The sequence below is a fragment of the Engystomops pustulosus genome, chromosome 8 (assembly GCF_040894005.1).
Source record: "Engystomops pustulosus chromosome 8, aEngPut4.maternal, whole genome shotgun sequence".
NCBI classification, from domain to species: domain Eukaryota; kingdom Metazoa; phylum Chordata; class Amphibia; order Anura; family Leptodactylidae; genus Engystomops; species Engystomops pustulosus.
In genome coordinates this window covers 7,461,676-7,475,925 of record NC_092418.1, presented here as the reverse complement: position 1 = coordinate 7,475,925, position 14,250 = coordinate 7,461,676, and the positions used below count along the sequence as shown (strand labels likewise).

Here is a 14,250-nt window from a genome sequence, read left to right as displayed (position 1 = left end):
TGCAGCTCTGGTGGTGACTGGAGACGTGTAGCTTTTGCGGCTCTTGTGCGCAGGTTACGCGGAGCAGCGATTGTCACTTCCTGTCATGTGACGTCCGGGGATAAGACTGAAGATACGAGGAGGTGACGGCTTTGTGGTTTCTTTACACTGCGGCAACTTCCTCATTTCTACCCCAAAAACGACTGCACAACGCGAGAGCGGAGGAGGCGAAAACTAAGGTACACACAGTATATACTACTACTACACCGTGACCTGTGTATACACTACTACACCGTGACCTGTGTATACACTACTACACCGTGACCTGTGTATACACTACTACACCGTGACCTGTGTATACACTACTACACCGTGACCTGTGTATACACTACTACACCGTGACCTGTGTATACACTACTACTACACCGTGACCTGTATATACTACTACTACACCGTGACCTGTGTATACACTACTACACCGTGACCTGTGTATACACTACTACACCGTGACCTGTATATACTACTACTACACCGTGACCTGTGTATACACTACTACACCGTGACCTGTGTATACACTACTACACCGTGACCTGTGTATACACTACTACACCGTGACCTGTGTATACACTACTACACCGTGACCTGTGTATACACTACTACACCGTGACCTGTGTATACACTACTACTGCTACACCGTGACCTGTATATACGCTGCTGCTACTACTGCTACACCGTGACCTGTATATACGCTGCTGCTACTACTGCTACACCGTGACCTGTATATACGCTGCTGCTACTACTGCTACACCGTGACCTGTATATACGCTGCTGCTACTACTGCTACACCGTGACCTGTATATACGCTGCTGCTACTACTGCTACACCGTGACCTGTATATACGCTGCTGCTACTACTGCTACACCGTGACCTGTATATACGCTGCTGCTACTACTGCTACACCGTGACCTGTATATACGCTGCTGCTACTACTGCTACACCGTGACCTGTATATACGCTGCTGCTACTACTGCTACACCGTGACCTGTATATACGCTGCTGCTACTACTGCTACACCGTGACCTGTATATACGCTGCTGCTACTACTGCTACACCGTGACCTGTATATACGCTGCTGCTACTACTGCTACACCGTGACCTGTATATACGCTGCTGCTACTACTGCTACACCGTGACCTGTATATACGCTGCTGCTACTACTGCTACACCGTGACCTGTATATACGCTGCTGCTACTACTGCTACACCGTGACCTGTATATACGCTGCTGCTACTACTGCTACACCGTGACCTGTATATACGCTGCTGCTACTACTGCTACACCGTGACCTGTATATACGCTGCTGCTACTACTGCTACACCGTGACCTGTATATACGCTGCTGCTACTACTGCTACACCGTGACCTGTATATACGCTGCTGCTACTACTGCTACACCGTGACCTGTATATACGCTGCTGCTACTACTGCTACACCGTGACCTGTATATACGCTGCTGCTACTACTGCTACACCGTGACCTGTATATACGCTGCTGCTACTACTGCTACACCGTGACCTGTATATACGCTGCTGCTACTACTGCTACACCGTGACCTGTATATACGCTGCTGCTACTACTGCTACACCGTGACCTGTATATACGCTGCTGCTACTACTGCTACACCGTGACCTGTATATACGCTGCTGCTACTACTGCTACACCGTGACCTGTATATACGCTGCTGCTACTACTGCTACACCGTGACCTGTATATACGCTGCTGCTACTACTGCTACACCGTGACCTGTATATACGCTGCTGCTACTACTGCTACACCGTGACCTGTATATACGCTGCTGCTACTACTGCTGCTACACCGTGACCTGTATATACGCTGCTGCTACTACTGCTGCTACACCGTGACCTGTATATACGCTGCTGCTACTACTGCTGCTACACCGTGACCTGTATATACGCTGCTGCTACTACTGCTGCTACACCGTGACCTGTATATACGCTGCTGCTACTACTGCTGCTACACCGTGACCTGTATATACGCTGCTGCTACTACTGCTGCTACACCGTGACCTGTATATACGCTGCTGCTACTACTGCTGCTACACCGTGACCTGTATATACGCTGCTGCTACTACTGCTGCTACACCGTGACCTGTATATACACTACTACTACTACTACTACTACTACTACTACTACTACTACTACTACTACTACTACTACTACACCGTGACCTGTATATACACTACTACTACTACTACACCGTGACCTGTATATACACTACTACTACTACTACTACTACTACTACTACTACTACACCGTGACCTGTATATACACTACTACTACTACTACTACACCGTGACCTGTATATACACTACTACTACTACTACACCGTGACCTGTATATACACTACTACTACTACTACTACTACACCGTGACCTGTATATACGCTACTACTACTACTACTACTGCTACACCGTGACCTGTATGTACGCTGCTGCTACTACTGCTACACCGTGACCTGTATATACGCTGCTGCTACTACTGCTACACCGTGACCTGTATATACGCTGCTGCTACTACTTCTACACCGTGACCTGTATATACGCTGCTGCTACTACTGCTACACCGTGACCTGTATATACGCTGCTGCTACTACTGCTACACCGTGACCTGTATATACGCTGCTGCTACTACTGCTACACCGTGACCTGTATATACGCTGCTGCTACTACTGCTACACCGTGACCTGTATATACACTACTACTACTACTACTACTACACCGTGACCTGTATATACACTACTACTACTACACCGTGACCTGTATATACACTACTACTACTACTACTACACCGTGACCTGTATATACACTACTACTACTACTACTACTACACCGTGACCTGTATATACACTACTACTACTACTACTACACCGTGACCTGTATATACACTACTACTACTACTACTACTACTACTACTACTACTACTACTACTACTACTACTACTACTACTACACCGTGACCTGTATATACACTACTACTACACCGTGACCTGTATATACACTACTACTACTACTACTACACCGTGACCTGTATATACACTACTACTACTACTACTACTACACCGTGACCTGTATATACACTACTACTACTACTACTACACCGTGACCTGTATATACACTACTACTACTACTACTACACCGTGACCTGTATATACACTACTACTACTACACCGTGACCTGTATATACACTACTACTACTACTACTACACCGTGACCTGTATATACACTACTACTACTACTACTACTACACCGTGACCTGTATATACACTACTACTACTACTACTACACCGTGACCTGTATATACACTACTACTACTACTACTACTACTACTACTACTACTACTACTACTACTACTACTACTACTACACCGTGACCTGTATATACACTACTACTACACCGTGACCTGTATATACACTACTACTACTACTACTACACCGTGACCTGTATATACACTACTACTACTACTACTACTACACCGTGACCTGTATATACACTACTACTACTACTACTACACCGTGACCTGTATATACACTACTACTACTACTACTACACCGTGACCTGTATATACACTACTACTACTACTACTACACCGTGACCTGTATATACACTACTACTACTACTACTACACCGTGACCTGTATATACACTACTACTACTACTACTACACCGTGACCTGTATATACACTACTACTACTACTACTACACCGTGACCTGTATATACACTACTACTACTACTACTACACCGTGACCTGTATATACACTACTACTACTACTACTACACCGTGACCTGTATATACACTACTACTACTACTACTACACCGTGACCTGTATATACACTACTACTACTACTACTACACCGTGACCTGTATATACACTACTACTACTACTACTACACCGTGACCTGTATATACACTACTACTACTACTACTACACCGTGACCTGTATATACACTACTACTACTACTACTACACCGTGACCTGTATATACACTACTACTACTACTACTACACCGTGACCTGTATATACACTACTACTACTACTACTACACCGTGACCTGTATATACACTACTACTACTACTACTACACCGTGACCTGTATATACACTACTACTACTACTACTACACCGTGACCTGTATATACACTACTACTACTACTACTACACCGTGACCTGTATATACACTACTACTACTACTACTACACCGTGACCTGTATATACACTACTACTACTACTACTACACCGTGACCTGTATATACACTACTACTACTACTACTACACCGTGACCTGTATATACACTACTACTACTACTACTACACCGTGACCTGTATATACACTACTACTACTACTACTACACCGTGACCTGTATATACACTACTACTACTACTACTACACCGTGACCTGTATATACACTACTACTACTACTACACCGTGACCTGTATATACACTACTACTACTACTACACCGTGACCTGTATATACACTACTACTACTACTACACCGTGACCTGTATATACACCACTACTACTACTACTACTACACCGTGACCTGTATATACACTACTACTACTACTACTACTACACCGTGACCTGTATATACACTACTACTACTACTACACCGTGACCTGTATATACACTACTACTACTACTACACCGTGACCTGTATATACACTACTACTACTACTACTACACCGTGACCTGTATATACACTACTACTACTACTACTACACCGTGACCTGTATATACACTACTACTACTACTACACCGTGACCTGTATATACACTACTACTACTACTACACCGTGACCTGTATATACACCACTACTACTACTACTACTACACCGTGACCTGTATATACACTACTACTACTACTACTACTACACCGTGACCTGTATATACACTACTACTACTACTACACCGTGACCTGTATATACACTACTACTACTACTACACCGTGACCTGTATATACACTACTACTACTACTACTACACCGTGACCTGTATATACACTACTACTACTACTACTACACCGTGACCTGTATATACACTACTACTACTACTACTACTACACCGTGACCTGTATATACACTACTACTACTACTACACCGTGACCTGTATATACACTACTACACCGTGACCTGTATATACACTACTACTACTACTACACCGTGACCTGTATATACACTACTACTACTACTACTACACCGTGACCTGTATATACACTACTACTACTACACCGTGACCTGTATATACACTACTACTACACCGTGACCTGTGTATACACTACTACTACTACACCGTGACCTGTGTATACACTACTACTACTACACCGTGACCTGTGTATACACTACTACTACTACACCGTGACCTGTATATACACTACTACTACTACTACTACACCGTGACCTGTATATACACTACTACTACTACTACTACTACTACTACTACACCGTGACCTGTATATACACTACTACTACTACTACTACACCGTGACCTGTATATACACTACTACTACTACTACTACTACTACTACTACACCGTGACCTGTATATACACTACTACTACTACTACTACACCGTGACCTGTATATACACTACTACTACTACTACACCGTGACCTGTATATACACCACTACTACTACTACTACTACACCGTGACCTGTATATACACTACTACTACTACTACTACTACACCGTGACCTGTATATACACTACTACTACTACTACACCGTGACCTGTATATACACTACTACTACTACTACACCGTGACCTGTATATACACTACTACTACTACTACTACACCGTGACCTGTATATACACTACTACTACTACTACTACACCGTGACCTGTATATACACTACTACTACTACTACTACTACACCGTGACCTGTATATACACTACTACTACTACTACACCGTGACCTGTATATACACTACTACACCGTGACCTGTATATACACTACTACTACTACTACACCGTGACCTGTATATACACTACTACTACTACTACTACACCGTGACCTGTATATACACTACTACTACTACACCGTGACCTGTATATACACTACTACTACACCGTGACCTGTGTATACACTACTACTACTACACCGTGACCTGTGTATACACTACTACTACTACACCGTGACCTGTGTATACACTACTACTACTACACCGTGACCTGTATATACACTACTACTACTACTACTACACCGTGACCTGTATATACACTACTACTACTACTACTACTACTACTACTACACCGTGACCTGTGTATACACTACTACTACTACACCGTGACCTGTATATACACTACTACTACTACTACACCGTGACCTGTATATACACTACTACTACTACTACTACTACACCGTGACCTGTATATACACTACTACTACTACACCGTGACCTGTATATACACTACTATTACTACTACTACTACTACACCGTGACCTGTATATACACTACTACTACTACACCGTGACCTGTGTATACACTACTACTACTACACCGTGACCTGTGTATACACTACTACTACTACTACACCGTGACCTGTATATACACTACTACTACTACTACACCGTGACCTGTATATACACTACTACTACTACTACACCGTGACCTGTATATACACTACTACTACTACTACTACACCGTGACCTGTATATACACTACTACTACTACTACACCGTGACCTGTATATACACTACTACTACTACACCGTGACCTGTATATACACTACTACTATTACTACACCGTGACCTGTATATACACTACTACTACTACTACTACACCGTGACCTGTATATACACTACTACTACTACTACTACTACTACACCGTGACCTGTATATACACTACTACTACTACTACTACTACTACTACACCGTGACCTGTATATACACTGCTACTACTACTATTACTACTACTACTACTACACCGTGACCTGTATATACACTACTACTACTACTACTACTACTACTACACCGTGACCTGTATATACACTACTACTACTACACCGTGACCTGTATATACACTACTACTACTACACCGTGACCTGTGTATACACTACTACTACTACACCGTGACCTGTGTATACACTACTACTACTACTACACCGTGACCTGTATATACACTACTACTACTACTACACCGTGACCTGTGTATACACTACTACTACTACTACACCGTGACCTGTATATACACTACTACTACTACTACTACACCGTGACCTGTATATACACTACTATTACTACACCGTGACCTGTATATACACTACTACTATTACTACACCGTGACCTGTATATACACTACTACTACTACTACACCGTGACCTGTATATACACTACTACTACTACTACTACTACTACTACACCGTGACCTGTATATACACTACTACTACTACACCGTGACCTGTATATACACTACTACTACTACACCGTGACCTGTATATACACTACTACTACTACTACACCGTGACCTGTATATACACTACTACTACTACTACACCATGACCTGTATATACACTACTACTACTACTACTACTACACCGTGACCTGTATATACACTACTACTACTACTACTACACCGTGACCTGTATATACACTACTACTACTACTACACCGTGACCTGTATATACACTACTACTACACTGTGACCTGTATATACACTACTACTACACCGTGACCTGTATATACACTACTACTACTACACCGTGACCTGTATATACACTACTACTACTACACCGTGACCTGTGTATACACTACTACTACTACACCGTGACCTGTGTATACACTACTACTACTACACCGTGACCTGTGTATACACTACTACTACTACACCGTGACCTGTGTATACACTACTACTACTACTACACCGTGACCTGTATATACACTACTACTACTACTACTACTACTACTACTACACCGTGACCTGTATATACACTACTACTACTACTACACCGTGACCTGTATATACACTACTACTACTACTACTACACCGTGACCTGTATATACACTACTACTACTACTACACCGTGACCTGTATATACACTACTACTACTACTACTACACCGTGACCTGTATATACACTACTACTACTACTACACCGTGACCTGTATATACACTACTACTACTACTACACCGTGACCTGTATATACACTACTACTACTACTACACCGTGACCTGTATATACACTACTACTACTACTACTACTACACCGTGACCTGTATATACACTACTACTACTACTACTACACCGTGACCTGTATATACACTACTACTACTACTACTACACCGTGACCTGTATATACACTACTACTACTACTACTACTACACCGTGACCTGTATATACACTACTACTACTACACCGTGACCTGTATATACACTACTACTACTACTACTACACCGTGACCTGTATATACACTACTACTACTACTACTACACCGTGACCTGTATATACACTACTACTACTACTACTACACCGTGACCTGTATATACACTACTACTACTACTACTACACCGTGACCTGTATATACACTACTACTACTACTACTACTACTACTACACCGTGACCTGTATATACACTACTACTACTACTACTACTACTACACCGTGACCTGTATATACACTACTACTACTACTACTACACCGTGACCTGTATATACACTACTACTACTACTACTACACCGTGACCTGTATATACACTACTACTACTACTACTACACCGTGACCTGTATATACACTACTACTACTACTACTACTACACCGTGACCTGTATATACACTACTACTACTACTACTACACCGTGACCTGTATATACACTACTACTACTACTACTACACCGTGACCTGTATATACACTACTACTACTACTACACCGTGACCTGTATATACACTACTACTACTACTACTACACCGTGACCTGTATATACACTACTACTACTACTACTACTACTACACCGTGACCTGTGTATACACTACTACTACTACTACTACTACTACACCGTGACCTGTGTATACACTACTACTACTACACCGTGACCTGTATATACACTACTACTACTACTACTACTACTACTACTACACCGTGACCTGTATATACACTACTACTACTACACCGTGACCTGTATATACACTACTACTACTACACCGTGACCTGTATATACACTACTACTACTACACCGTGACCTGTGTATACACTACTACTACTACACCGTGACCTGTGTATACACTACTACTACTACACCGTGACCTGTGTATACGCCGCTGCTGCTGCTACTACTACTACTACACCGTGACCTGTATATACACTACTACTACTACTACTACTACTACACCGTGACCTGTATATACACTACTACTACTACTACACCGTGACCTGTGTATACACTACTACTACTACACCGTGACCTGTGTATACACTACTACTACTACTACTACACCGTGACCTGTGTATACACTACTACTACTACACCGTGACCTGTGTATACACTACTACTACTACACCGTGACCTGTGTATACACTACTACTACTACTACACCGTGACCTGTATATACACTACTACTACTACTACTACACCGTGACCTGTATATACACTACTACTACTACACCGTGACCTATATATACACTACTACTACTACACCGTGACCTGTATATACACTACTACTACTACTACTACACCGTGACCTGTATATACACTACTACTACTACACTGTGACCTGTATATACACTACTACTACTACACCGTGACCTGTATATACACTACTACTACTACACCGTGACCTGTGTATACACTACTACTACTACACCGTGACCTGTGTATACACTACTACTACTACACCGTGACCTGTGTATACACTACTACTACTACTACACCGTGACCTGTGTATACACTACTACTACTACACCGTGACCTGTGTATACGCCGCTGCTGCTGCTACTACTACTACTACTACTACTACTACTACACCGTGACCTGTATATACACTACTACTACTACTACTACTACACCGTGACCTGTATATACACTACTACTACTACTACTACTACACCGTGACCTGTATATACACTACTACTACTACTACACCGTGACCTGTGTATACACTACTACTACTACTACTACACCGTGACCTGTGTATACACTACTACTACTACTACTACTACTACTACACCGTGACCTGTGTATACACTACTACTACTACTACACCGTGACCTGTGTATACACTACTACTACTACTACTACACCGTGACCTGTGTATACACTACTACTACTACTACTACACCGTGACCTGTGTATACACTACTACTACTACTACTACACCGTGACCTGTGTATACACTACTACTACTACTACTACTACACCGTGACCTGTATATACACTACTACTACACCGTGACCTGTATATACACTACTACTACACCGTGACCTGTGTATACACTACTACTACTACACCGTGACCTGTGTATACACTACTACTACTACTACTACACCGTGACCTGTGTATACACTACTACTACTACTACTACACCGTGACCTGTGTATACACTACTACTACTACTACTACACCGTGACCTGTGTATACACTACTACTACTACACCGTGACCTGTGTATACACTACTACTACACCGTGACCTGTGTATACACTACTACTACTACTACACCGTGACCTGTGTATACACTACTACTACTACTACACCGTGACCTGTGTATACACTACTACTACTACACCGTGACCTGTGTATACACTACTACTACTACACCGTGACCTGTGTATACACTACTACTACACCGTGACCTGTGTATACACTACTACTACTACACCGTGACCTGTGTATACACTACTACTACTACTACTACACCGTGACCTGTGTATACACTACTACTACTACTACACCGTGACCTGTGTATACACTACTACTACTACTACTACTACTACACCGTGACCTGTGTATACACTACTACTACTACTACTACTACACCGTGACCTGTGTATACACTACTACTACTACTACTACTACACCGTGACCTGTGTATACACTACTACTACACCGTGACCTGTATATATGCAGCCCAGATCCAGGACATACACTACTAGACTTGCGTTGGACCATTTCCCTTTCTCCCCCTTTTTGTTCCAGGTCATTATGGCGGCTTCTCCAGAGCCCCCCGGCCCTGCGCCCTCGGCCTTCTCCTTCTTCCCTCCATCCTGTGGTCAGTGTGTGGTGGTCCTTCTGGTCCTCGGCTGTCTCACGGCTCTCTTCATGGTGGCCTGCCTCTCGTTGGCCTATAAGGTGGCCCTGAGGTCCAAGCAGCCTGGGCGGAGCAGGGACCCAGTGCCCCCCTCTGTGCCCCTGGAGTTATGGGCTGCTCCCCCTACATCACACAGTCAGACCAACCTCCTGTGGCCCACAGAACCAGCACTGCCACCACCGACCCCGCTCACCGACAGCTGGGACAGCGCAGTGCGCCGCCAACCGCGTGTGACCCTACACGACATCGATGAATTCTGGTGGCGGAACCATAGAGACCTGTGACCCTGTGACCCCACCACCACCAGGTCTCCATGGTGACATGAACTCCTGCAATGGCGGCTATCAACAACATCGGGAGCTCACCAAGAAGGACAACTTCTTCTAGCGATAAGATGCAAATGAGAAGACCCCTGAGCCAATCAGAATCCAGGAGAAACGTCATGTGACATGCTTCTACTGAGTCTAGTGGGTGGAGCAACATGTTCCTGCTTTTAATTGGTCAAAATGGCCACATGAAGGGACAACATATCCGCTTATCGTTGACTCCCAAATGACCCCTTAATTTTGTGCCACTTATTCAGCCAATAAGGGCGTCTAGATGGGGCCGGACAGTCGTTCCCGATGTGAGACGATTATATCTGTTCTTCTTATGTCTTGTACATAAGTCTAAACCTGGGACGCTGTATCTGACTACACAAGGCTCGCTTGTAGTCTGTTACCATGGAGACTCATAGGTCTGTATAGAAGTTCTATACACAATGTAGCACAGCAATAAAGAGAAGATTGCAGAAGTCTACACACCCTTCAAGTAACGTAATAGCAGCCATGTGACGCCGCCTGCGATGTAGTCACATGACTCGGTGGGCGTGGCCTTAGTGAAACTTTTTGTACAGTATTTTTGACATTTATTTACCATGAATAAAGATCATAGGACGATGCGGCCGCTGCCTGATTATTCCAGGGTCCTGACTGCTGGACGTCCAGGGGGTGGGGGGCTTCCTGATGTCCAGATCCTCCGAGGAGTCGTCTTCAAAACCCAAGTCACTCCCCAACTACCAATACACATGCCAGTAGGTGCCCAAGAGACCCCAAACAAGTGACTGCACCTCCATCAGGGATACCTTACAGTAACATCTACGCCACCACTAGATCTCTAGATGACTACAAAGCAGTAACATTGACTCCCATAGATGACCTATTGACCCGTGAAGGTCGATTAGGACTCCACAAATCTCTTTATGACCCTAAAACAGTAACTGTACCCTGATAAAAGCCCTGGTGACCAAAAACTGCCCCCTATAAATGTATTGGTGGCAAAAGAATCACCGTTCACACTAACGAAGTTACTTTGACCCCCATTGACCCCCAATCAGAAGCTATGATCCTCATAGATGCCTTAGTCTCCCTATAACCGATGCCTATGGATGTCTTTGTGCCTGAAGAACAGCAACCTTGACCACTTAGATGTGTTGATGCCCTTCAGAAATATACTCCTCACACCATTACTGACCCCACTGTACCCCCCACATATATCATATATACTCCTCACACCATTACTGACCCCACTGTACCCCCCACATATATCATATATACTCCTCACACCATTACTGACCACACTGTACCCCCACATATATCATATATACTCCTCACACCATTACTGACCACACTGTACCCCCACATATATCATATATACTCCTCACACCATTACTGACCCCACTGTACCCCCCACATATATCATATATACTCCTCACACCATTACTGACCCCACTGTACCCCCCACATATATCATATATACTCCTCACACCATTACTGACCACACTGTACCCCCACATATATCATATATACTCCTCACACCATTACTGACCCCACTGTACCCCCCACATATATCATATATACTCCTCACACCATTACTGACCACACTGTACCCCCACATATATCATATATACTCCTCACACCATTACTGACCACACTGTACCCCCACATATATCATATATACCCTCACACCACACCTGACCACACTGTTCCCCACATATATCATATATACCCCTCATACCACAACTGACCACACTGTGCCCCCACATATATCATATATACCCCTCACACCACAACTGACCACACTGTGCCCCCACATATATCATATATACCCCTCACACCACCACTGACCACACTGTACCCTCACATATATCATATTTACCCTCACACCACAACTGACCACATTGTACCCCCACATATATCATATATACCCTCACACCACAACTGACCACAATGTGCCCCACATATATCATATATACCCCTCACACCACAACTGACCACAATGTGCCCACACATATATCATATATACCCCTCACACCACAACTGACCACACTGTACCCCCACATATATCATATATACCCCTCACACCACAACTGACCACACTGTACTCCCACATATATCATATATACCCCTCACACCACAACTGACCACACTGTGCCCCCACATATATCATATATACCCCTCACACCACAACTGACCACACTGTGCCCCACATATATCATATATACCCCTCACACCACAACTGACCACACTGTGCCCCCACATATATCATATATACCCCTCACACCACAACTGACCACACTGTGCCCCCACATATATCATATATACCCCTCACACCACAACTGACCACAATGTGCCCCACATATATCATATATACCCCTCACACCACAACTGACCACAATGTGCCCCCACATATATCATATATACCCCTCACACCACAACTGACCACACTGTGCACCCACATATATCATATATACCCTCACACCACAACTGACCACACTGTGCCCCACATATATCATATATACCCCTCACACCACAACTGACCACACTGTGCCCCCACATATATCATATATACCCCTCACACCACAACTGACCACACTGTGCCCCCACATATATCATATATACCCCTCACACCACAACTGACCACAAT

At 43.6% G+C, this 14,250-nt stretch overlaps 1 long non-coding RNA gene across 1 annotated transcript; it reads left to right on the top strand.

Annotated features, from left to right (window-relative positions):
• Window positions 1-85: 85 nt before the first annotated feature.
• On the top strand, window positions 86-12,226 carry LOC140075862 (uncharacterized). Its single transcript, XR_011849472.1, has 2 exons — window positions 86-218; window positions 11,175-12,226. It is a non-coding gene; the product is annotated as an uncharacterized lncRNA (long non-coding RNA).
• Window positions 12,227-14,250: the final 2,024 nt, after the last annotated feature.